Source organism: Cervus canadensis, chromosome 13, assembly GCF_019320065.1.
Source record: "Cervus canadensis isolate Bull #8, Minnesota chromosome 13, ASM1932006v1, whole genome shotgun sequence".
Lineage (NCBI taxonomy): Eukaryota > Metazoa > Chordata > Mammalia > Artiodactyla > Cervidae > Cervus > Cervus canadensis.
The window spans coordinates 21669741-21696768 of NC_057398.1; the positions used below are offsets into that span (position 1 = coordinate 21669741).

A 27028-nucleotide genomic window follows, 5' to 3' on the forward strand; every position below is an offset into this window, starting at 1 on the left:
TGGCAAATTTCACTCTAATTATTTTCTGACTTCTTCCTTCAGTCCCCCAATATATCTGTACATCATCCATTTGCTTTTGTGTCTTATGACGACATAGGGGGTCACTCTCAAACCTTCTCTTTTGGGAGGTGAGAACACATATGATCTCTGTAAGAACAACACCAACCCGCCTTGCTCAAGGCTCCCTGAACTGGTGGTCACTTAGCACTTACGTGGTGCTTCTTCCTGTAAACATTAGCTGGTCCTTTTAACATCCTTGAGGACAGGCAGGAGTTCTTATCATCCTTTTGCAGTGCGGGAAAGCTAAGGTAGGCAGAGTCAGATGTTTATTCTAGGTCATAGCAGCAGCCACGATGGTCAGGGAATAGCTTTCAGGCAAGGTCTGCTCCCAGTTGGAGTTCTGACACCTCAAAGCAATATATCCGGTTTATGGTTTCTCTAAAGTCTTTTGGGTTGGCACCACTGGTTTTTTCTTCCTCTTTGGGTCTTGGCCAGTTCTATAGTGCTAGGATTCCTTCTTGAGTCTAAAGGAAGTTAGATGCATTAACTGTGAATGTGAATGCCTAAAATTTTGAGGACTGCCTTTTGGGAGGTATTTCATAGACCACCCCTTGGATATCATCATTTCTGAGAGAATTTTGGGCTTGACTGAGAAAGTGGTCTGACCCAGTGATGACAATTGTGAAAAATTTAAACCTTCACTACTCCCAGCTATTTAAGACTTTTTTTTCTCCAGGCAAAACTCTGTTTTTTCTTGCACTTGGAATACTCCCTGGTGTTTGGATTGATCTGAAGCAGAATTAAAAAGAATCCTTAGGTTCTTTTCTCTAAGGAATCTGATTGTTGTTGTTTAGTCGCTCAGTTGTGTCTGACTCTTTGTGACCCCATGGACTGTAGCCTGCCAGGCTCTTCTGTCCATAGGATTTCCTAGGCAAGAATACTGAAGTGGGTTGCCTTATCTTTCTCCAAAGAATACAGACATTTTGCCAAAGGGCTGTTGATCTCCATAGAAACTATACTATATGAAAACAGCCTGAGGAGTCAATGGTCCCAAATTTGAATCTCTTTTCCCTTAGTAGCAATAGAACTTCCATAGGTTTCATCCTCTTTCAGAGTTTGTTTCCTTCTCTGTAAAATGAGGCCAGTATTACCTGACTTGGAAAGCTACCGTGAAGATTATTCAAATACCTAACACTGTATTGGCTCATAATAAGTACTTAAAAGTTTATTCCTTCCTCCGTTTTTTAAATCTTGACGACAGACCTCTGTGTTCCCTCAGTGGTCCTTACAGATGGAGCACAAAGGACAAATGCCCAATTAGTCCATGTCCCCAAATGATGTATGTTCCCTGAATTTATCTGATTTCTCTCTAATTAGTGGGACACATCTCAGATAACACAGACTGCCAGCAATCAACTTGAAATGACAGACATGAACTCACTCATTACCCTAATAGGTCCATTTTTAGTATATGAAAACTGAGACCCAATCCTGCCTTGGGGCAAAAAGAAGTGAGTGCCTTGGTTCCTGCATAAGAATGTGACATTTATACATTTGTGTTCCTCATTTGCAGGCTGATGACCAGTTTCATAAGCAATGATGAGGGTAAAACAGGGCAAGGGAGGGAAGGCTGCCTGTGGGTGCAGTCATTCTTTATCTTACTAATGGGACATCTCTTCTACTAATGCGTCACTCTCGCCCTATCTTGTTTCTATAGGAAAATGTTCAGAGCTTGTTCGATTTTTTTTAATGACATAGACATACACTCATATTAACTTACAAATCATAAGCATAAAGGTCAGTGCATTTAAACAAAGATAACAACCCTGTATAAGCAGGACCCTGATCAAGAAAGAAAACAGAATGAGCACCCCCCCAAAAAAAAAATCCTCCTTGTGTCCCTTCCCATCATCACCACCCCCTCCACCAGGGAAAGCATTAACTGGATTTGTAACGCCACAGATTAACTGGATCACTTTGAAATTTCATATAACAGAATCATAGGGTTCAAACTTTTCATGTAGGTGGCTTCTTTTACTCTACAATATGTTTTTGTGAAAATTTGTGTTATTGAGTGTAGCTCTAGTTCATTCATTATCACTGCAAAACGGTACTCCATTGTGTGACTATAACACAATGTATTTATCCATCCTACTCATGATGGCCATTTGGGTAGTTTCCAGTTTGGGGCAGTTTTGAATAGGGCTGCTATGAGCATTCTTGTGAATGTTTTTTTGACTCATATACAAATGCATATTAGTTAGATATACACTGATGACTGGAATTTCTAGATATAAAGTGCTTAGCTTTCAAAGCTACTGTCAAACAGTTCTCCAAAGCTGGGTCTTTGGTATGTAAAAGACAAGGTCATATTAGTGGTAATACTGGGAAAGGACCCCAGGACCAACCTTGCATCAGTAATCATCTTAGAAATGGAATTATCTTGCTCAAGTTATAGTTTATGTGCTACTCACAAATTGCCTTTCAATACCCAATTCTATCACAATGGTTAATTTTCCTCACCCAAGAGTAACAAGGATTTTGTCTCATCCTGAACTCTGAAAGGCAAAACATTTTTCGTGCAGGTACCAACCTTTCTCCGGATGTGAAAGCCTCAGCCCGTTCATTTTTATGGTACAATAAAAGCCCACTTTTAAAAATTGGCCAGCAGGGGATTAGGGTATCAGTAGAAAAATTCTCTATGTATGCAGTTTCTAAGTTATCTTTATCCTGCTTGTTCTGTTCTGGAAATGTATTACTAGAAGCTGTCACTTGTCTTAAATGTTTTAATGAATGATATTTAGTTGCCTAAGGCTTTTTTTTTTTAGCAAAGTACATAGATTTTTTTTTATATGCAGAGAGAGAGAATAATAAATGTTCTGCCTTAAACAAAAGCATCACCAAATGCCAGCTAACTGACCTCATTTCCCTGTTTCCAGCACAGTGAAATTTCATTATCGTCATCATCTGCATTAACTAATTTTTATTGTCTGTCTATAAAGCACTAAGGGGGTTATAGTAGAATGAGGTGAAATAGAACATGTGTTGAAATTGGACTTAGTACCTGAGAACAAGTCTTTCTGCCATTTATTAGTTCTGTATCTTTGGGACTATCACTTAACTTCTTCTACCTGAGCTTCCACAGTTTTAAAAAGGAAGGGTTATTTTCCAAGACAGTAAGGATCTTTAAAAATCCTATGATTTGAATTTTAATCAATTTGGGTATGTTGATTGAAAGGCATATAACCTAGTTTTTTGTTGTAATATATTATTACTTTTTACTTTCATAGCTTAAGAAGATAGATGCCCATACTTTCCTGAGTTCAATGACTTTTACTTAATGGACTTTTACTCAATGGACTTTCTTAAATAAATGAGAATGCCTGTCCCAAGTGAATTAAGGACAACAGTAAGAAGAATCCTCCCACTTCCTAATGATAGTTTCCCTGAAATTGCTCTGTCTTTATTTAGTAAAGAGGGAAGTGGAGCAGAGAAGGGGAAAATTCACTGGGCAATAATATTGGCAAAACATTGAATTGTCCCATCCTCAAATATCTTCTTAGTCTTTATTTTTAATATTAGTATTTATTTATTCAGAAAAATATTCATTAAGCACCAGCTATTTGTCAGGGACTTAAGATCTAGAAATAGGTTAATAGAAACCCACACAGTCAATGAAAGTCTGCACAGTAAACTAAAGTCTCTTGTGTCTAGGAATACAACAGATCTGATATGTTGCATGATTTTCTCTTTAAAATAGCAAAATAATGGAAGATAGCATATGTTCATTGTGGAAAATTTCAGACATGATTTTTTTTTAAACAGCCTGTACACATCATAAAATATAAGCCAGGACTTTAAAGGAAGATTATATGTTGATTTATTCTTTTCTGCCTGCCACTTTTTCCCGGGAATATAATTATATTGAAAGGCTGGTAAGAATGAGGTTTTCGGAGAAAAAAGAGAGTACATAAAAATCAGCTTTGGAGTTTCTTCAACATAATACTTTGTATTTAATTTTTAATTATAGAGGTATAAGAGATTATATACAGTGTGTTGAGAATTGATATTGCTTAATGGAAATGTGTTTTCTTCCCTACTATTTTATGTATTATTCATAGAAAAAAAAAAGTGGTCTTTTATGAAAGGGCAGCTGGTCCTTTAACAGACAGGAACTTCTTCAGTTAGAGAAGCTGCTAACAGTGGTTTTGATTTGCTGCCCAACGTGCATTTACAGGCTCATTTAACATTAATAGAAGGTGATCTGGGTTCACTTCATGACCTCTTGGAACCTATATCACAGACTGGGTCATTTAAGAGGTTTGGGGAGAGTAGACAGCCACTTAACAACAGTTAGAAACTTTGGCTAGAAAAAGAATCTCTCTACAAATGAATACGTAGCTCTCAAGTTAGAGCTCATCAAGTCCTGGTGTCCCAGCCTTAAGTGCCTGGAGTCCTGCTTCTGAGAGCAGCTCAGCGACACGGAGGGCGTCCTCACTCCTCTGACCAGTGGGGGAAGCGCACCACCTCAGAGCTGGAGTTGCTCGGCGTGGAGGACCTCTTCTCCAACTGCACACACGCTCAAAACAGTGCTCACAATCGCAATCTTGCTGGGCCCCCGCCTGGATTGAGAACACTCACAGCAAAACCTCATTTACCTGGATGTGAAGCCCGAGAACTTTCTGGGGGGGCTGCCGGGCACTAATCAGCAGCACACCACCCACATCATCAACTTGCACCTGGCCGAGGAGTCCAGAGACCCCGAGACCAAGGATCACATCCCGTACCGCGAGCGCAAGAGGTGACGGGCACGGCTTGAGCATCAATACATACCTGGTCAGGAGCAGAGCCACCAAGACGCCCTGGAGACCCTGGGCCGCCGGTTCCTGTGATTCCTGCGCGGTAGCCGGTGTGGCCAGGGGCTCAAGGCCCACATGCTCAAAGAAAAGTTCCCAGAAGATCCCGGATACCAAGCGGGCCACGCCCATCGAGATGCTCCGCGAGAGCCTCCGGGAGGAGATGGCCTTGTGCCTGCGCCACGTGCGGCGCCTGGACTTCTTCCCAGAGCCGGACTGCGATCACCTGCGCGAGCTCTTTATCACCTCTGACCACAGCTGCCGTGGTTGGCTACGACTGGGCCGGGAGCCCCTCTGCATGCCTGTGGCATAGTCCCCACTGACCCACCCTCGCAGCCTCCAGCGCACAACGAAGCCCTGCTACCCTGCAGAAACAAGGCACTGAACTCCATCAACAGGCAGCTGAATGCCGACGACCCCACTGCCGGTCACTTCAGTGTCCCCATCACAGTCCCTGTAGAGTTGGAGGTGGCTGATGACACCAAGGTGCTGCTGTTTCTTTCAGAAGAGAAAGAGAAAATCGCTGCAGCGACACATGCGACCTTGACGCCACGGCCCCTGAATCGTCCCGCTGCAGCCGCTCAGGGTCAACTTGTCCACGGCCACGTGGCCGCAGCCGGACGCAGACTGTGGGGCCGCCGGAGCTACCCTCTTCACCCCACGTGGCGTCCTCTTTCATAGAAGACTTTGGCCGAGATTTCTACACCTGCGTCTAGTCCAGCTCTCCGAGCGCATTAACTGTTTAAAACAAGGGAAAAAAAGAAAACCCTGGCAACTGTCCTGCCCTGCGCCTCCGCCTGTCTGCTGAGTGAGTAGAGTGGCCGCCCATCCTCTTAGTTTCATAAAGTGCACCTGGTCTGCTTCCATGCAGAGGCCGTTTTCTCGGGGGGACCCTGCTAGGCGTTGCTGCCAGGGGTGAGCCTGCCCAGGGCCTCCCCAGACCAAAGGGGAAGGCGTGGCCTCATGGGTGGCGCCGGGTGCCCTCAGGCTTCTTGTGTCGGTTCTGCACTGCTGGCCGGGCAGTGGGACACAAGCGCCTTAAAACCGGCAACACCGCAGGTGCGAGTGGGGTGGGTCGCGCCCCTGGTGCGTTCCCCATAGTCTGCTGGAGGCCTGCGTGCTATACACGGAGCAACCAGAGGTGTTCCCTGCGGCGTGTGCATCTAGGTCTTGCTTTACAACGTGTCCTGAAATGGCACTTGGTTTCTCTGATGCTTTCTGGAAGCCAGAGAATTTAGGGGCTTTTTTTTTTTTTAAAAAAAAAGGAAAATGAAACCAAAATAATGGTAATAATAATACTGTGTTAGTTGCTCAGTCGTGTCCAAGTCTTTGGGACCCCACGGACTGTAGCCTGCCAGGCTCCTCTGTCCATGATATTTTCCAGGCAAGAATACTGGAGTGGTCTGCCATTTCCTCCATGGGGTCATCTCGACCCAAGGACGGAATCTGGGTCTATAGCATTGCAAGCAGATTCTTTACTGTCTGAGCCACTGGGGAAGACACAAGTAAGAATAGCTGTAATGCAAGCATCTCTGCGGACCAGGCAGGCACTGTATTATTTATTTCATTTTTATGATAAAGTTTTGATATAGGTATCATTATTACAGCTACTTTTAGGTGAGGAAATTGAGGATTAGATTTATTAAATGGGTTGTGTAGAGACATATAGCTGATAGATGATGAGTCTGGGACTGAAGCCAGGTTCTAACCCTAAAGACTGTGTTTGAGAGAGCTGTACTTGGTTAAGGCTGAACCTGTATGGAGAAATTTGTCCATGAAATAAGGTGAAGGTATTGGGCAGTTGGGAAGAAACAATGATGTAAATTTTCTTTGAAAATACCACAGCTTTTTCCTGGTGGTGGTGATGATTGGAGAAATGATAGTGATGAACAAAATGATGACAGTTTTGTCAAAGCTGGGAAAGAATGAGGAAACCATTAAGATCTCTGTATGAGTTGTTCTGGGGGCTTGCTAGTGGTTCAGCAGTGAAAGAATCTGCCTGCAATGCAGGAGGCAGGAGTCTGATCCCTCAGGAAGATCTCCTGGAGAAGGAAATGGCAACCCGGTATTCTTGCTTGGGAAATCCCATGGACAGAAGAGCCTGACAGACTACAGACAGTGGGGTCACAAGAGTCAGACATGACTTAGTGACCAAGCCTTCACCACCATGAGTTGTTCTAGATTGGGTTTACTTCTAGAAGTTAGCTATATTGGACTTGAGATGCACAAGCAGTCTTTAATTATCTGGGATTCATGCATCTGAATGACATTGAAGTTTGCTCTCAAAGCTGGTATTCAAAAATAGTGTGTTGTAGACCTGCAAAAATTCCTGCCATTTTCTTTTTAGGGGGTTGATTCACAAGAAGCAAAGATAGTTTAAAAAAAAAAACCACTCATTGAGTTTTGTTCTTATTTCTCAAGATTGTTTTGGTTATCAGGATCCTCATGATTCTGTGTGAATTTTAGGATATTTTTCCTATTTCTGAAAAATTTGCCATTGGAGTTTTTAATACGCATTGCATTGAATCTTTAGATCGCTTTAAATAATATGGATATTTTAACAATAGTAAGTCTTTTAACCCATGCACAGGGGATGTATTTCCATTTTGACTTCAAAACATAAAGCTGTGCTGATCAAAACAGTATGGTATTGGTCAAAACAGTATGGTATTGGCATAATAGGAAACATATAGACCAATAGAACAGAATAGAGTGTAGACCCAAGTACATGTGGTCCAATGATCTTTAACAGTATTGCCAACACTACACAATGGGGAAAGAAAAGTTTATTTAATAAATGGCATTGGGAAACCTGAATATCTACCTGCTAAAGAATGAAGTTGGACCCTTATCTTACAGCATACACAAAAATCAACTCAAAATGGATTAAATGCTTAAGTGTAAAACCTGAAACTATAAAACTCCTTGAAGAAAACAGAAAGGAAAATCTTCATAAGGTTGGTGTTGGCAATTATTTGTTGGCTATGACATCAAGAACATAGATAGCAAAAGCAAAAATAGACAAGTGGGATTACATTAAACTAAAAAGCTTCTGTACATCAAAGAAAACAATCAACAGAGTAAAAAGGCAACCTGTGGAATGGGAAAATATTAGCAAACTGTGAGTATGACAGGAGGTTAATATCCAAAATATTAAGGAACTCCAACAATGAAATGATAAAACCAAATAACTTCATTTAAAAATGGTCTAAGGACTTGGTGGCCCTAGTGGCAAAGAACCCTCCTGCCAATGCAGGAGACATAAGAGACGTGGTTTCGAACCCTGGGTTGGGAAGATCCCCTGGAGGAGGGCATGGCAACCGACTCCAGTATTCTTGCCTGGAGAATCCCATGGATGGAGGAACCTGGTGGGCTACAGTCCATGGGGTCCCAGAAAGTTGGACATGGTTGAAGCGACTTAGCATAGCATGCAAGACTTGAATAGATGTTTCTCCAAGACACACAAATGGTCAACAGGTTTATGAAAGATGCTCAACATATGTAATCACCAGAGAAGTGCAGATCATAAGCTATCACTTCATACCTGTTGCAATGGCTGTCATTAAAAAAAAGTGAGTGTCGATAAGGCTATGGAGAAATTTGAACCATCATAGACTGTTTGTAGGAATGTAAAATGGTTCAGCCACTATGGAAAAGGTTATGAAGATTCCTCAACACATTAAAAGTAGACCTACTATGTAAAATAATCTAGCAGTCCCACTTCTGGCTACTTATTCAAAAGAACTGAAAACAGGATCTCACAGAGATATTTGCATTTCCATGTTCATTGCCCATTAATAACAATATCCAAGATATGGGACAATCTAAAATTTCTGTTATGAATAAATGAAAATAAGCATCACACAAATAATACATATTCCTGTTACATTAGGTATTCAAAGAAGTAAAATGCATAGATACAGAAAGTAGAATGGTGGATACTGGAGACCAGAGGGAGGAAGACATGGGAAGTTGCTTTTCCATGGGTATAGAGTTTCAGGAATCCAAGATGGAAAAGTTTTAGAGCTCTGTTATACAACAGGGCTGTGTATATAGTTAACAACACTATACTGTACACTCAAAAACTTGTTAAAAAGATAGATGTCACATGAAGTGTTTTTTGCGCCCCCCCACCAAAAAAAAAGCAAACACTGAGAATGAAAATACATGTTGAGAATGTGAGAAAGATGAAAAGGTAGTGGGCTTGAGATTATGGGCATTTGAATTGGCAAAGTCCATGGCAAGGATTTAGAGAAAGAGAGGCAGTTGGATTTTACTCGGGAGACAGTCATATGCTCAGGTAGCCACTCTTTGTTTGAAATTACCCGATGTGCATTTATAATGCATTATATTCTTTTGAGAGGTAGGATGTACATTTTAGTGTCAGACCGACCTGGGTTTGAAACTTGGCTCCTCTGATTATGAACTGATAATTTTCTTAACCTCTCTCAGTCTTGCTGTTCTCATCTTTGCAGCAGAAGACAATATCTGTTTCAATTGAGAAGATTAAATGAGGCAATTTGTGTAGCGATCTCAAATGAAAATTGTGAAGATTTTTTTTTAGTAAGGAGGCGGCATAAGTACATAAAGCTGTAACGACTGAATTATGGAAGTTGCCTGAAAGTTCATGAGATTTCAGGCAAGGATATTTGTATAAGTCAGGCTCTCTTGGGAGCTGATGTCAGTATCAGTATTTGTATGCAGATCTGCATGCAAAACATAAACCCCCAAATGTAAACCCTCAATTAAATGTGGAGACCTAATAGTCCTGTATATACCCACACAGCTGAAAAGTCCACTGTCACATACAATTAAGGAAAAAATTGATCTTTAAAAATTAAAACTGTTAGTTGTTTATGTGTGGGAAAATTTGAAATGTCTCCTTTTCTTTGTTGATTTTTTTTTTTTTTTTTTGACAAAATCTACCCACTGCCCATGGCATCACCGACTCGATGGATATGGGTTTGAGTAAACTCCGGGAGTTGGTGATGGACAGGGAGGCCTGGCGTGGTGTAATTCATGGGGTCGCAAAGAGTCGGACACGACTGAGCGACTGAACTGAACTGAACTGAACCCACTACCCAATCTTTCAGTCATTTATGTCCCCTTCAGAAATGTGGAGAGCTCTGACAGAGCAAGTATTGAGGATCGTCATTTGCTTGTTTTTCACTGTTGCTTCCTGGGCTTGCCCTTCCAAAAGGGGCAAATGTGACATCTCAGAGTATCAGCTTATCAGATGGGTTCTTAAACTTCAAAATGATATGAGTGTGGTTGTTACAGGATTTTGCAGTTCTTCTAAGTTGGTAATAATGGTTTTAAAGAAATAGGTAAGAATTTCCTTCTTAAATCAGCTAGTGATGTCCTGCCTATGCTAGGAATGGTCTAAGTCATTGTTCTTTTGGTAATTCTAACTTGATAGATGTCACATAGGGTATTCTGACACTGAGCATTAAAATAAATGTCCTTTAGACTTCAGCAAAATATTTGGCAAGGTCTTCCACACAAGCTTCCCAGACTTGATGGAAGGAGAAAGCAGAATGCTGACCCAAGAAGTAGATTCATATGTGGTTGAAATTTGATAGTGGATTCTAATCATATTTTTATTCAATCATTTTTTCAATGTCAAAGGATATTTATTCTGCGCTTTACCATGTGTCAGACACTTCTCTAAACACTGAAGATGTCCTCTTCACCAAAGTAGACAAAGCTCCTACTTTGTCTTCATGGGGCTTGTATTCTAATACCACAAGGCTCTTTCCTCTCTGTTTGTCCTACAGAGCCACAGTAATAAAGACAGCATCCTACTGGCATAAGGATAGACATAGAAAAATGGAATGTAATTGAGACGACAGAGATAAACCCTTATGTTTATAGACAGTTTTTTGATAAGGGTGCTGCCCAATGGAGGGGTGGTGGAAACAGTCCTAGTACAACTGTTAAACTGCATATCCCATGCAAAAGAGTGATTTGAACCCTTACCTCACACTATGTGCTAAAGTGGATTTAATATATAAATGTAAGAGCTAAAACTCCAAAACCTTTAGAAGAAAACACAGGTTTAAGTCTTTGTGATTTTGGATTAGGCAATGCATCTTTAACTATGGCACTGAAACCACAAGAAACAAAGGGAAAAAATCAGATAAATTGGACTTCAAAATTCAAAACTCTTGTGTTTCAAAGAATAAAATTAGGAAATTGGAAATACAACCCACAGGGTAAGAGTAAATATTTGCAAATCATGTATCTGATCAAGTATCCAAAATACTTTTAAAAATCATGTATCCAAAAAAGATATAAAGAACTATAGCTCAACAATAAAAAGACTAGTAATCCAACTAAAAATCGGGCTAAGATTTGAATACACATCCTCCAAAGAAAATGTACAGATGATCAATAAGCCCATAAAAAGATGCTCAACAGCACTAGTATTTAGGGAGCTACAAATAAAAACTATAAAGAAATACCACTTCATACCACTAGGATAGCTAAAATCAAACACAGTAATAAGTGTTGACGAGGATGTGGAGAAATCAGAACCTTCATATATTGCTGATGGGAATGTAGAATTGCTTAGCTTATACAGGAAATGACTTGGAATTTTTTCAAAATAGTTAAACATAGAGTTACCATATGACCCAGCCATTCCACTTTTAGATATATACCCAAGAGATTTGAAAACATCTATCAGTGAGAAAATTTACACATAAATGTTCATAGAAGCATTATTTATAATATGCAAAAATGCAAACAATCCAAGTGTACATTAATTGAAGAATGAATAAACAAAATGTGTTATATCCATACAATATACTAGTATTTGATCATACAAATGAAATATTGATAAGTGCTATAACTTGGATGCATCTTAAAAAACATTATGCTAAATGAAGGAAATCAGACACAAAAGACCATGTATGACTGCATTTATATGGGATGCCCATAAGAGGCAACTCCATAGAGACTCCATAGAAAGTAAATTTGTGGTTGCCAGAGGACGGGGGATTAGGGATGGGGACTGCTAATGGGAATAGGGTTTCTTTTTGGCATGATGAAAACTTTCTGGAATTAGATAGTAGTGCTGGTTGTATAACTTTGCAAATATATTAAAAATCACTGATAGTACAATATACAAGGGTGGATTTTATGGTATGTGAATTATATCTCAATAAAAGTACATGCTTATCATAATTACAGGTTGCTTGAAACTAGCAAGGGGAATATTTGCATTGGATGGCAAAAATGGCAAAGTCAGTACTCAGAAGAATCTTGATGATTGGAAAGATGGGATGAATCTGACAAGGTAAAATTTTGTAGGAATAAACATAGAGTCTTAAAACTGCATTCAAGAAAAACAACTAATAACAGCCCTATAAAAATAATTCCAGGCTTTACTTCACAGAGAGCTTGATGTGAGTCAACAGAATGTCACATCCTAAAAGGTTAATGTAATGTTTGCAGCATTAATAGAAGTATAGTTACTCCAATGAGAGATTAACATCATTTCTTTTGAGCTGGTCAAATGACACCCAGACTTTTGAGGTCAGTTCTGGTGGCTGTGATTCAGGAAATATCTAGTTAGTGGGTGACTCTAGGCCAAATACATATTACAGTTGGCTTTCACAAAGCCTGTTTCTCATTGAAGGCATTTTGGTAAGATGGGCCTCTTCTTTCACTACCAGCCCTAGGACTCCTTCATTACTATAAGCAGGGCCACACTCATACATTTATGTTACCCCATGCTCCTTATTAACATTTGAGTTTAGTCTTCTTTCCATCCACTCTTGAAAACAAAGGCAGGTAAGAAGAATAGTAAAGGAGTCCCAAAAGATGTTGAAAGGATGAGGAAAAATTGAATGAACTAGTTCCGTTTCATCAGAAAAAGATCTGGAAACCACTGGAGCAGACTTCAAATATTTGAAGGTCTTTCATGTAGATGTAGGAAGAGACTAATGAATACAAGGGATTGATGGATTGAGGCTTCAGAGAAGGAAATGTTTTGACTCAAAGTAGAGAGCATTTCAACTGAGCTCCCCACAGATGGGTGGTCTTTATTCAAAGGTGGAGTGTTGCTTGAGCTTTGTTGGCACAAGCCAGATGACCATTTAAATGGAATCTATGATCAGATGGATATAAGATCTAGATGACTTTTGTAATCTCTTACAGTTTTAAGATTTCATCATGATATTAATTATCTCTCAAGCTGCCCTCCTGGTTTATGTATTAAACACACTACCAAGAGACTGCAAACATAAGACTGCCTCAGGAATCTTTGTCCTTTAGGAAGCTCACAGTCTAAAAAGAATACCAACACCGTGGAGTTCTTCTGAGAATTAAACAATTTAATGCTAGCAAAGGAAGGTCTGTGTCTAGCACATAGCATAAACTCAGCTAAATGTTAGTGATGTTTTAAATAAGGGAAGACAGAGAAACTAAATATAGTAAATGCATAGATAAATGCATATATATAGTAGATATGTGTGTGGGTATACACGTATAGATAGTAGATGGACAAAGTGCTATTGTGTAGGTTACTGACTGTAGGGAATGTCCTCCATATAGGACATTGTCATATGGTGATGGTTGGCTCTTACAGTAAAAAGGCATTGCAGAGATTATCAGTTTAACTGTGTATAGGTGATGACTTTCTAAATTGATGGGACCTTTGTCATGGGTTGTGTTGAGTGGGTTGATTGGATTGCATTGATGCTAATAGTGGTGACTGAGTGGTGTGTTTCACAGGTGTATACATTTATGCTCATATGAGCCAACTTAAACTAATACGTGGGCAACTAGTGCTTTTGGTGTTAGAAGTGAAGAGGAGGCCCTGTTTTTATTAAAGGAAATTAGAGCTTTGTTCAGCTACTGACTGTTTTCACCCTGGGAAAAGTGACTTGTTTTCAGTGACTTCTAATTTCTGTTTCAGTGTCTGATTTCAAGCCCTTTTCTAAGGGTCAGTTTTGATGAGGTTTGTCGGATTGAGGAAGGACCTCAGCTAGAGCTGGGGAAGAGTGTGATGTGCAAGTGGAGAGCAGGGCTTGAACTGGGGCTGTTCAGGGAAGAGGCCATAGGGTGAGTAAGAATAGATACAACTCATTCTTCCTGTGTCTCTGTGTGAGTTATGAGCGTGTGTGAGAGAGGGTGGTGTGGGTAGGTATGTGTATCCTGGGGGGCATCAGATAAGGTTTCTGGCATTCTAGACTCGGGAAATTGAGAAGTGCTTGTACTTGTTGATCTTATTTGCCTCAAATGTTTTCAGGGTGTAGTGTCCCTATGCTGCCTCCTTCTGTGTGTCTCTTTTTCCTTCCCATCATAGCTATGGAACAAAGATGAATACATTAACTAACTGATACAAATGGCTTTAACCGCCCTCCATAGAAGCCTTTATTATTGGAAGGGTCAAGTCTGGTCCCATTCAGAAACAGTTCAGAAACTCTCATGGGGCCATCAAGAACCACCTGGTGGCGTGAGCTCCCCACTGAGCAGCAAGACTCTTGGCATCAGACTGAGTACAGTGATCTGGGAGCCTCCATGCCTCCACAGTGATGAGATTAGGCAAGGGCTCCTGGGTCACCTCCACTGCTCAGAAGGACTGGCTGTGTTGGCTATATAAACCAAGAAAAACCAACATCCTCTCTTGCTCACTGCCCATGGATCTGATGCCCATTGTCCCCTCCCATAAAGGAGAAGGGAGTGTGGTGGGGGGAGAGAGACAAGAGACATGCAATAATTTTTTGGCTAGTTCTGACTCTAGGCCAGGCCGGGCAGCTCATGTCCAATGAGTTTTCTAAACCTTAATGGAAGAATTTTGATGTTTTGACTACTGTTTTTTTGAAAAAGGAAGGAAGAGAAGGAAAAAGGCAAGAGGGAAGAAAAACTCCATGTGTGCTTGTATATATTTATAAGTTTAGAGGAGGGTGTACAAAGATGTATTTTGAACTTTACTATTAGCTACTCTCCAGAGTGGAATTGCAAGATAGAGGCATAGAAGTTTTGCTTTGAAAACTTCTCTGTTGTTTATTTTCTCAGACTGAGCAAGCTACATTTTAAAAGAGAAGTGTTTAAAATAATTTTAAAAATAAGTACTATCAACAGTGTCTTCCCGGGTGGGTCAGTGGTAAAGAATCTGCCTGCCAGTACAGGAGACAGCAGGTTCAATCCCTGGGTCAGGAAGATCCCCTGGAGAAGGAAATGGCAACCCACTACAGTCTTCTTGCCTGGGAAAGCCCATGGACAGAGGAGCCTGGTGCGCTACAGTCCATGGGGTCACAGAGTTGAACACAATTTCGTGACTAAACATCAACAGAATTTTTTTAAAAAGATGAATGTATCACCTTTTGGTTTATTGTTAACTCCAAAATACATGTATTTTCCCCTGTGAATGTCCTGCCTGCCTCCTTGATTTCTTTTCTTTTTTTTTTTTAGTTTTCTGAATGTTGAGCTTTATTTATTCCTCCTTGATTTTTTGATGGTGACACGAGCCACGTTCAGTGAAGTATCTCTTCAGGCACATGGTGGCATAGCCATGGCAGCTTATCTATGTCTTTGGCTTATGGACCTGATTCCCAAGCTCAAGAAAACTACCTGCATTTCATCCCTTGTGAGATAGGGAGTACCAGAAAGCTTGGCTGGGCACTTAGGAGCGAATATTATTCAACTCTGGGAATGGAACTTTGTCTTGGCTTCTCAGCAGTGGCAGAAGCAGCAGGCAGGCCGGCATCTCTGTGGGTAGCAGTAGGAAGCCTTCCATTCTCTTTAGGTGCTTAAGTAGATTTCCAGTTCAATTCTGTCACATCTGAGGGGTTCAGATGTATTTTCAAAATCCAAGCCTTTAGGCTTGTACTAAACTGAAACTCTGAGGCACATGAGGTTGGTTCCTCATCACTAGGACTGGAGTTGAAGATTGAAAAAGATTAGGTGATAATAATACCTTACAGGTATACAACTTCTTTAATCTAAAACTCTTTGCAAACAGCTCAGCAAACCCCAGGACCCAGAGCCCTGCTCAGCCAGTGTTGATATTCAGCCATGCCCTAAACAAAGCCACCTCCAGGGTCAGCAGGCCACCTTCGGAGAGACCTTAACTCCCAACATCACTCGAAGAGGTGAAAATGAAGACCGCATCTCCCAGCAACAGCAGGGACACTTTTTTGAAGCAAAATGTAATTACCAGAGTAGGAACTGGCCTTGCACATGGAGATTAACACTCCCTAGCTTCCACCAGCACCTTGGGCTCTCTGAACGGCTTTGGCAAAATTTGGGGTTTTATGCTTCCATCCGAAAGCTGGCTCTGTGTGAAACACGGTTGAGGGCTGCAGACCACAGGGATATTGATTCATTGCAACGAGGGGAAAGGATTTACCAGTATTTCTTGTAAGCCTAGGCAGCTTGAGGGTGGAGGTAGGGATCAGAGGAGATTCACAGAGTCTGAAGGTGGAAGGGGAGGCTGTGGTCACCTCCAAATAATAAATGATGTCTAGGCTCTTGCTGAACTGGCAGAATTCCGCATATGGCTTGCTGAGTGCATTGCTGAGGATGGCTGACTCCTCGTGGTCAGCATCACAGGTCCTATTTCTAGTCTTGGTATCTCAAGAACATCACTGAAAGATGCTTTTCTCTTCTGGGCAGGTCTCTCATGCAACCAGCTCAGGGGTATGAAAATTGGCAATTTTTGTTTTGCTCTGGTTCAGAACCCTGATGACTTCTTGCAAGTCACTGCCCTTCCCGGTGCCTGATTCTTCACTTGTGGCACAGAGAGGTTGTACTAAATCAGGATCCTGACAAATGATGTCTCACAGAGTCCTAGGGAGTTCACTAACAGGCTTCAGCTGCTCTCAGGAGGGTGGGGAGATGGGAAAGATGGGACGCTGGGCCCATTATGCCTGCTGGGATGAGAACCACTCTGCTTTTATCTTTGTTGACATAGTAAGCATCTCAATAAAGGTTTCTTTTGAAGAAAGAGTTGTGCTGTTGAAAAAATTTTGAGAATAGTTGCTATTTTGTAGTTTTCTCCAACTATAATAGTCTGCACCCATGCAAATAGCTTTGGCAGTTTTACAAACAAAACACCCAGTGTATTCACATTTGTTGCCAGAGAAGACACCTAACAATCTGTGGTGTCAAAATAAAAGCTATTATTTTCTTTTCATTAAAAACCATTTATCAATCATAGTCAAATTAGAGGAAACACACAAAACATAATAAAGAAGAAATTTAGAATCTCCCATAACCTCACTCTCCAGAGATGAACTATAAACATTAGTTACATGTTTTGCCAACTTCCTGTTCATACAAAATTGCTTTTTAAAACCTGAGATCATCTTTTCCACAATTTTTAAAAAGTCTGAAAACATTGTGTGGCAAATCACTTACAAGGTAAGGTTAAATGTTCATTGAAACATATGATGGTTAATTGTATTTACTGTCACATCCTAGTTCATATGTCCATGCCATCATTTATCCATCCTTTTTCTATTGCTGAGCATCTAGATGGATGCCAACATCTGCAAGTTAAATTCTAAGAGGAACATGTTTGCAGTAATTCTTTTCCCACTATATATGTATTTCAGGTTTTGGCTGTTTCCCATCTTGAAATTTGTATTTATCTTTAAAACGAGTTGACATGAAAAGAAAGCTAAAGGTGGAGAAAGGGGTTGGTTGAATGATCCATGGCACAGTAGAATAGATACCACTAGAGAGACAAGAAGGAGGCAAGAAAAACACTAGGAGAAGATGTGTGGAGGAAGAGGAGGGTTTCTCTGCCCTTATGGAAGACCAGAACATCTGACAACCTCAATAATACGGAAAAGTCTTTGGGTCAGATCATAATTATTGAGTGAAAAAATATTCCATTTCTGAGGAACACAAAATTAGCCATGGAGAACCCCCCTGAGCAGTATCCTGAGGACTTTGAGTAAGAATCACCTGGAGAGTGAAACAACCTTGTTGCTGATTTTGACATTGCCATGAACTTGGGTTAAACTCTGTTATTTTATCATTTAATGAAGGAGTTCCAGTAGATCAGAACATTCCCTGAGAAAGAAGCCAGACCACCTAAAAGCCACTGAGAGAGTAAAGGGTGCCTGTAAGATATTTGCAGTGTTTGTTAAGAACCTGATAGAAACTTTGCCCCTGCTATTGAAGAAAAAGATAAAGAAAAAAGCAGGGAAACTCACATGTTCCATTCCTCTCTGCCAACCATTCTGGGAACCAGGCTTTTTATCTCTACCACCTCTCACAAAAATCCCTGGAGGCAGGGGTTTTGCAGGTGCCCTTTACTGCCTTAGCTGCATTTTACAGGCAAGGAATCTAAGGCTTATATCAGTTAAGTAGCCTGTCCAAGGTCATAGGGCTAGTAAGTGACAAAGTGGGATTCAAATTCATACTGCCCATTTTCAAAACCTGTGATCTTGTCACTGGGCCACGTAACCCCGGGTATCTATGTCTTTGAATAAAAAGAGAAAAAGAATAAATTAATTCCCCAATAAATATGTTTGGTAAACAGGAATATAAATATGATTCAAGGTTTCAAGTCAAATTTTCTTTTTAAAAAGTGAAGAAAGAGAGCTTTAGAAACACTGGACTATCTCATCTCTAAGCTCTCCTCCAACATAGACAACCAGATGCTTTTCTTTCTTATCTTTTAGGTGCCAAGGAGCATGAGAAATCCTTTAGTCACATCACCTTGTTTTATAGATGAGACACTAGACTCCAGAAAAAGGTCATTGATTTATTCAGTATCATTTGGATGATTAAAAACAGAACTGAATTAAGAATCAATGTTTTCTGTGAGCAAAGAAGGCAAGTATAAGTAACACCAAACACAGTGCCTGACATGGATTAGTACCATTCAATAAAGTTCATCCTTTATGTTTCCCCTCTGCTGTCCCACCCCCTTTCCTGTGTTTATTTTTCATTCAGCCATCACTTGCTATGCCCAGGCCATGAATTCAAGAGGTTCTTGGCCCAGTTAGAAGACTCTCATGCCAGTGTTTTTTGCTCACACCCTATATCTTTGGGAAGAAACTGGATGTTAATGGGTTAAGAAGTACAAGCGAGAATGAGGAGAGTAAATGAATTCATAGGCTCAATTTTTGAAAGATTGAGCAGTTAATGAAAGGGAGAAAATCAGAAAAGTCAGAATTAAGATCAGAAGGTTTTTTGGGTTTTTTTTTTTTTGGCAGAGACAGAGGTGAGAAGGACTTTTAGCATCGTTTTAGACCAAGGAGGAAGAAACACTGGAAAGATAGATTGAAGGTACAAGAGTCGGGAGGCTAGAGCAGAATCTTTAGAAGTAGCAAGTAAGGGAGAAGTTACGGGCCCAGGGAGAGGGGTTGAACTTTGAGAAGAAAAAGAATAAAGAATCCGTTTAGGCTTTTTTAGGAAGGGGTATGAAAAGAAAAGTGAAGGTAGGAAAAGTCTTGAAGTGAAGGGCAGGGAAGTTAACCAAGTTCTCTTCTCCCGAAGATGGACTGAGATGGGGATAACAGGTTTGAGTTATGAAAGCAGGACTTGAGCTCAGATGTTCCCACTCTGGAGATTTTTATCTGGGGGGGAGCATGTTCTCTGGCACCTCTGTGATTGGAAAGATACAGAACATATGTAAGAGCTTACATAGCAGCCTCTGCCTTTAGTGGGAGATGTGCAGGCCATCGGAGAAGGCAATGGCAAGCCACTCCAGTACTCTTGCCTGGAAAATCCCATGGACGGAGGAGCCTGGTAGGCTGCAGTCCATGGGGTCGTGAAGAGTCGGATGACTAAGCGACTTCCCTTTCACTTAACTGCATTGGAGAAGGAAATGGCAACCCACTCCAGTGTTCTTGCCTGGAGAATCCCAGGGACAGGGAAGCCTGGTGGGCTGCCATCTATGGGGTCGCACAGGGTCGGACACGACTGAAGTGACTTAGCAGCAGCAGTGCAGGCCATGGGATTGTGGTAGAGCTTAATTAGCTGGTTCTCTCCTCCTTGGTCCATTTGCCTTTCTTTGCTCGTGAGTGGAAACTGTGACCCCTGCAACCATTTGCTCCCTGCTGGTTTCAGAAGGATGACTGGGAGACTTTCACTCCCCAACGTGACCGGGAACGGAGGCAGTGCTGTGCTTTGCAGTCAGAGGCATGTGGTGCTTCCGAGGTAGTGGTCACGTCTCTGAAGGCATTATTAGGAGGCTCCAACCTAACTACTTCCCATCTCCGCAGAAGACAGAGCTGAAAGGAGCAGGTTTAAATGACAGCAACAGGGGGATTTTCTCAGACAAAAGAAGGAAGACATCTTAGTAAGTTAAGGTAAATATGCTGTGGAGAGGATTTGGAGGATGTAGAACACCTAGCCCTAGGAACCTCCAGGGCCTCATTTGTCTGGGTACCTGGCATGTAGAAGAGCATCCCGCAGGGGTTTGCTCCAGGTGGGGTTAAGACTCCCTTACAGTTATATGTTTCATTTATAGCCTTGATAGCCTGACCCCAGGTGGTGATTGCTGAGAGTGGTCCATTTTAAGGAGACTGTGTTCCCAACAGAGGATTTGGGGAAGAGTTACATACACACACACACACACACACACACACACACACAGGAGAAAGAACTCTTCTGTTGCTTTTGGGGAAGAGTTACACACACACACACACACACACACACACACACAGGAGAAAGAACTCTTCTGTTGCTTTTGGGGAAGAGTTACACACACACACACACACACACACACACACACACAGAGGAGAAAGAACTCTTCTGTTGCTTTTGGGGAAGAGTTACACACACACACACACACACATACACACAGGAGAAAGAACTCTTCTGTTGCTTTCCTGATGTATAAATGACTGTCTCAAGAGGAAAGTATTCTATTCCAGGGGTTAGAAATCTCATGCCCCATCACAGTTTTGTACGGGGAAAGCCCAGTGGTTGCATTTTTGTTCATTTCTGACTACACTTGTAATTCTTAATTTCTAACAACTAAAAACAATGTTTTTATTTTTAACTTTGAAGTGAAACATTTTTCTTAATGGCACTTGACCTAATTTGGCATGGAGAAAAGAATGACGCTTCTGGACCTACCGATTTCCTACAGCAATTTTAGAAAATCTGGAGGGTCGCCATCTCCTGATACTGAGTGGTTCCAGAAAGAAGACTATAGATTATTACTAGCGTTGAATTTGAGTGTGATCGGCAATATATTTTATGCTCTGCCCAGACAGCCAAAAATACACGGCTCTGGACTCACTAATAATAAAGAAAATATACTGATCCATGGCCAGTTGTTGTCATCAGGTCACTAAACCTATTTCTCCAAGTATAAAATGAGACTATCTTGCCTCTCAGTACAAATGTAATAAAATCTAGTAATGCAACCATGAAAATAAGCACTGGCCCATAACCCCAGGGCTTAAGAAGTCAAGGCTAATGAGAAATGGGCAGTATACAAAAATTAAATTGGATTTCTGCCTCTTTATCTTGAGTTTAATAGGAATTTGGGTGTATTTTTCCGTAGAGAACATCCTCATGTGCTTTAAGCAGGTGGGATGTGGAAAAATAGGAAATATGGTGCATTGATAAGAAGAAGAGGGGGTAAAATTATAAAAGGGGGTATGGACAATGAATATATAATGGTCCTAGTAATTCAAATCCTACTAGAACCAATATCTTTGGCCAGACTGTAGTGGCCAAGCTGCCTCCAGTGTCAGAAGAGAGAGTAGTGAAGGGAAGCCAGGAGTATTTAATACAAGGTGCTGGTGTTATTCTTCTGGTTTGTATCAAAAACACCTACCCTGAACAACTGATGAGTGGGAGGGAAATACACGCTATTGCGGCTCCTTTGAAGGGACGAGAAGGGTCACGTCCTCGCACTGAGACTGGCCCTCGTTCCCACTTGCCTTTTCTTCTGCTCCAAAGTCTCCCGCTCTGCTCTTTGTATGTGTGTCCTTATGACAGAAAGATCAAGGGGCCACTTCAGAGGAGCTTAAACTTCAAACAGCCTTTTTCCAAAAATAACAAAGGAGGAAGAAAGAGCCGTCTGTGAGCGAAAGCCTGAGCCAAATAAAAAGGCACAGAATGAGACGGTGTAGGGGTGAAAGTCACCCAAGAGAGCCCGGAAGCCCACCCCTCTCACTTAACAGGAGAGGAAATTGAGGCCCAGTGAGGCTTTTCCCTTAGAGGACAGTGTTGTCCCTGTTCTCATCATTGCCCCTGACCCTTACACACTGCACACTCGCAGGTGAGTTCATTCATTCCCAAGGCTTCACCTTACCATCACTTGTACATGACCCCAGAGGATCTATTTCCATGCACCCATCTATGGGGCATTCCTACCTGGAGGTCCAACGTGTAATTCAAACTCAGCATGTCTGAACCTTCACTCCCCGGCAAACCTGCTCCCCATTCCTTGTTTCCTCTCTGGGTGAATGGTGTAAACCTCATACTGACCTCTCAGGGTTATCCTTCCCTTCATCCCCACATCCAAGCAGTGATCCAGTCTGTTAATTCCTCCTGTTCCATTAGCCTCCTGTCTTTTTCTGCTTCTTTCCATCGGGCAAACCCTTAACCCCTCTTAGCTTGAAGACTCTGTAGTGGTTGATCTTACTGACTTTGATCTCAGACCATCTGGTTTTTACATTCCAAAAGCACCTTTCTAAAAGCCTGAATCAGGTCTTGACTTTCCATTCCCTTCTGCCTGGAGGATAAAGTTCAAACTCTTAAGCACGTCACACAGTGTACTCTGTAATGTGACCTCCAGTGATCTCATCAGCATATGATAGCCTGCCAAGTGCCATCTTGATGTTCTAGGAGGGTGCCTTGCTATTATTACACGGCTCTGTAGCATGGAGTGGGCTTTCCTATGGCTCAGATGGTAAAGAATCTGTCTACAATGCAGGAGACCCAGGTTCGATCCCTGGGTCAGGAAGATCCCCTGGAGAAGGGACTGACAACCCACTCCAGTATTCTTGCCTGGAGAATTCCATGAACAGAGGAACCTGGTGGGCTACAGTTCATGAGGTCGCAAAGAGTCGGACACAACTGAGCAACTAACACGCATAGCATGGAGTACCTTCCCTTCAACACATACACTCTGCTGAATAGCCACAATTATCTTTAAGCTTAGTGTAGGTGCCATCTTTTCTTTTAAACAATTCTGATGCCCTCTCCTTAGGAAGATGGGGCTACTCTTTCCTTATCCCCTCACTCCATCCTGGGAGCCAACTCATTAGAAAAGACCTTGATGCTGGCAAAGATTGAGGGCAGGAGGAGAAGGGGGCGACAGAGGATGATATAGTTGAGTGGCATCACCGACTCAATGGACATGAGTTTGAAAAAACTCCAGGAGATCGTGAAGGACAAGGAAGCTTGCTGTGCTGCGCTCCATGGGGTTGGAAAGAGTCAGACATGACTTGGCAACCGAACAACAACAACCATTATGTATATACGTCTCCCACGGGTCCTTTATTGCATTCTTGGTTGTCGGTGTTTCCCTGTCCATTCTGGGATGTAAACTCCTTTGAGGCAGGTTTATTCATATTTGTAACCGTTAACCTTTGGCATTGTGTGCGTGTGTGTGTGTGTCTGTGTGTGTGTGTCTGTGTGTGTGTGTCTGTGTGTGTGTGTGCGTGTGTGTGTGTGCGTGTGTGTCTGTGTGTGCGTGTGTCTGTGTGTGCGTGTGTGTGTGCATGTGCATGTCTGTGTGCATGTGCATGTGTGTGTGCGCGTGCGTCTGTGTGTGTGTCTGTGTCTGTGTGTGTGTGTGCGTGTGCTCTCCGTGTGCTCAGTCACTAAATTGTGTCCACTCTTTGCGACCCTGTGGACTATAGCCTGCCAGGCTTCTCTGTCCGTGGAATTTTCCAGGCAAGAGTGCTGGAGTGGGTTGCAATTTCCTACTCCAGGTGGTATTAAGGTAGGATTCAATAAAATACTTTCCAAAGAAACAAGTGAATGCAAGTACACACAGCCCACTAGTGACTCGGTCAAGTGAGAGATCCCTGGTTTTCCTTTTTCTAGTTCCTGTTTTCCTGACGATGTATATGATAGTCTTGGTAATGAAATGGGGGCATTGACACATGAATAGAGAGATCAATGGAACCTGCTGCCCAGGGAGAAGACCCTGGCATTTAAAGTGGTACCATCAGTGTATTTTCTCTACAAAATTGAGCTTATTTTCAAGTTAAAATGTTAGAACTCACAAAACTAATTGGAAGTAAGTGAAGACGAATCTTCACTTTCTAGACTTGTTTTCTTTCTCTTGTGGCTCAATTATAGTTTAGTTGTCCAAGAAAAATACAGATGTGAAAGGTGCACACATGTGTTAAGTGCCTGCCGTACACATCACATATGGTTTCATTTAAGCCTCATGCACCCTTTGAAGTGTGTATTATTATCTGCCTTTTACAGATGAAGACACAAGCTCCGAGGTGATGCAACTTGCCTAGGATCACGTGACCAGCAAATGTCAGAGTTGGGAGTCTAACCACGTCTGTCTGATTCTAAAGTCCATTCTCTTTCCCCTTCACTACACTTCCTCCCTAGGGAGACAGAACAGAATTAGGGACATAAAATCTCAAGAAGTTTCACTAAAAGACATTCCTCTGTGACTCCAATAACAAATTGGACTGAAGAGGCAGGAGCTGTGAGTTCTAACTCTTATCCTGTTGCATGGTATGATATTGGGAAAGTCCATTAACCTCTTATTTCCCATCTCTTTATATTCACAAATACGGGACACAGAGACTTTCCTCATCAATCAGTCGATTAATGAAAAAGAGTTTCTTCATAAGTGAATTTGTATCATTTGTTCCAGAAATGCATTTGATGCAATTATTAAGCATAAAAGTGACCTTATTTCTCTAAGAAACTAGTATTGGTCTAAAGGAGATAAGACAGCTGGTCTAGTGAAAATTAAGCAGTGGATAAAAAAAATTGATTCCCTTTTTATTTAATTTTATATAAAGTCTTCTTTGGGATGTGTGATGCCAATATTCTTTTACCCCTGGTGATAGGGCAGAAAATGGAGAAGAGAAGAGATGCTTAAGAGGAGAAGGGGAAGGACACAAGGAGTGTGGCTGTTGAACGTTTTACCTGCCAAATTGATTTTTTCCCTAGGTCTAATAACTCCAAGGTGGAAATTGACATTTTTGCTTGAGCATTAAACACATAACATTCACAGCATTCATTGGACCTCAACAGATACTGGCTGTTGACAGAATTTGAATTTTGACAGTGGTTTTATATAGTGCAGGGAGTCTAAAATTAAATATACCGGACAGAGCAATAGAGAGAATATTCGAAATAGAAGCATCTTAGAATATTTTAAAAAATCTTTTCAAATGTTTTTTGAGAGGCAGTATAACAGAAAGAGATTCTTTCTCTGGATTTCTTATGGGCTAATGCTCTGTGTGACCTTGGGCAAAATACTTAACTAAGTTTTTGTGATGTTTTAAATGAGGGGTGTGTGTATGCATTTATGCCCTTGAAGGATTGGGCATCTGTAAAATGAGGACAGTATCTCGAAGTTCCTTTGTAGTACATGTGTCTTTAGGTTTTATGATGGCTGGGATACCCAAGTTGGTTCCCAGGCACCTTTAGAGCATACCTGGTGATGTGGCAGCTGGAAGCAGAAGAAGGGAAATGGGGCCCAGATAATGAAAAACAGTGGGGAAATAGTGACCGGGTCTCTTCCTTAAAATTGCAATATTACTTTCAACATAGACCCTGACAAAAGAGGCTTTTTAAGTTGGAAGGGAGAATTAACCAAAACTTCTAGAGGCTTTCTAAAGGATGAAAACTCCTTGAGACATTTTTACAATAACCTCCATGATCAGGGGTATGAAGGCTGGGAGAGACCCAGCTTGGTCCAGCACTTGATCTTACAAATTGCGCCACACCCCACATTGCCATTCTTCTGGGACCTGGGAAAGACATCAGGTCGTTCACCAGGGATCTGTCATTTTTACAGTCAGAATGTTCTCTCAGTTATTCAATCCACTCTTCCCTTGTTTTATAAAAAGTCCAACCTTTATACACCTAATATGATTTAGTCCTGGTTTCATTTCCTGAATCTTTGTGTTGCTTTTTCTTCCTGGATCTCATGTTCAATGCTGCCAGTTTCTTTGTCCCTGCAGGTGCAGACAAATTAGCATAAAGAGTAAGTTGCAGAATTGGAGAACAGCAAATTTGATTTCAAAGGCCATTTCAGATTGAGGTCCATTTGGTGGCATTAGAAGCAAAACTAATAAACAAACCAGATTTTTTTTTTCCTACCCAAATTGATTTTTTTTTTCTTTTACTTGACAGTATCCCTTTCGAAGTAGAATATTTTATCAAATTCTGATTTTAGCTGTCATGTACAGTGTTTTTATTGTTTCCCTTCTCATTATTGCTGACAAAGTTACGTGGGTTGGCAAAGGAAGATCTTTTCTTTTATAATAAAGGAGAATGCATTGCCATTCTAGTATCATTAGCTGCCTGTTGCACAACCTCACAGATGCAGCATATTGTGACTTGCCATTGTGCTATCATGACTCCCATTTTGCAGATGGAAACAAAATTACAAAGAGACTTCAGGGCCATAGCTAGACTGAAAAGGCACACTTTTGAAAAAACCAGGGTTCCCCTTACTCTGTCACTGTCTATAAACATTTGTTGTAATGACTTTTCTCATAAAGAGTTACATGTATTTACCTGTTGTTCAAGAGTGGGGAGGGAGAGACTCTTCTGTAAACTGTGATAGGCCATCAGAGGAGGCCTGGGCTGAGTGCTGTGATCAAGGCCTTCAGAGGAGAGGCCAGTGTCTGGAATTCTCTGAGCATTCTCTGAGATCCTCTGAAGGGTGTATCACAGCTCAGTGGGTAAGGTTCCTTTGATCGTAAGGTACAGTGACTGATGTCACTCCATGATGGAGAGTCCTTCTTAAGAGTCACTCACATCAGCAGGAGGCAGTGACTTCGAAGGAATGACTGAACATGAGCCACGCTCCTCCCAGGCCTTGAGGCAGGTGGACCCAGATCCAGGATGGCACTCAGGGCCCCGCGAAGGCCTCTGGGGTCCTCCTGTGTTGTCCTGCTTGAATGTGCCTCTGCTCCGGCCAAGCATCAGCTCCTGTCTTCCCCCTGCCATCTTGCCTAGTGTTTCCCTCTGCGTGCAGTGTCTTACCTTGGAGCCTTGTTTACTCATGTTTTTTTTCTGTTTTTTTTCAT

The 27028-nt window shown here is 41.6% G+C and overlaps 1 protein-coding gene and 1 pseudogene across 2 annotated transcripts in view; both read left to right on the forward strand.

The window, feature by feature from the left end:
- Nucleotides 1-5403, forward strand: part of LOC122452270 — a 66281-nt pseudogene extending 60878 nt beyond the window's left edge.
- Nucleotides 1-27028, forward strand: part of ASTN1 (astrotactin 1) — a 345625-nt gene that overhangs the window by 73301 nt on the left and 245296 nt on the right. The window lies entirely within an intron of this gene.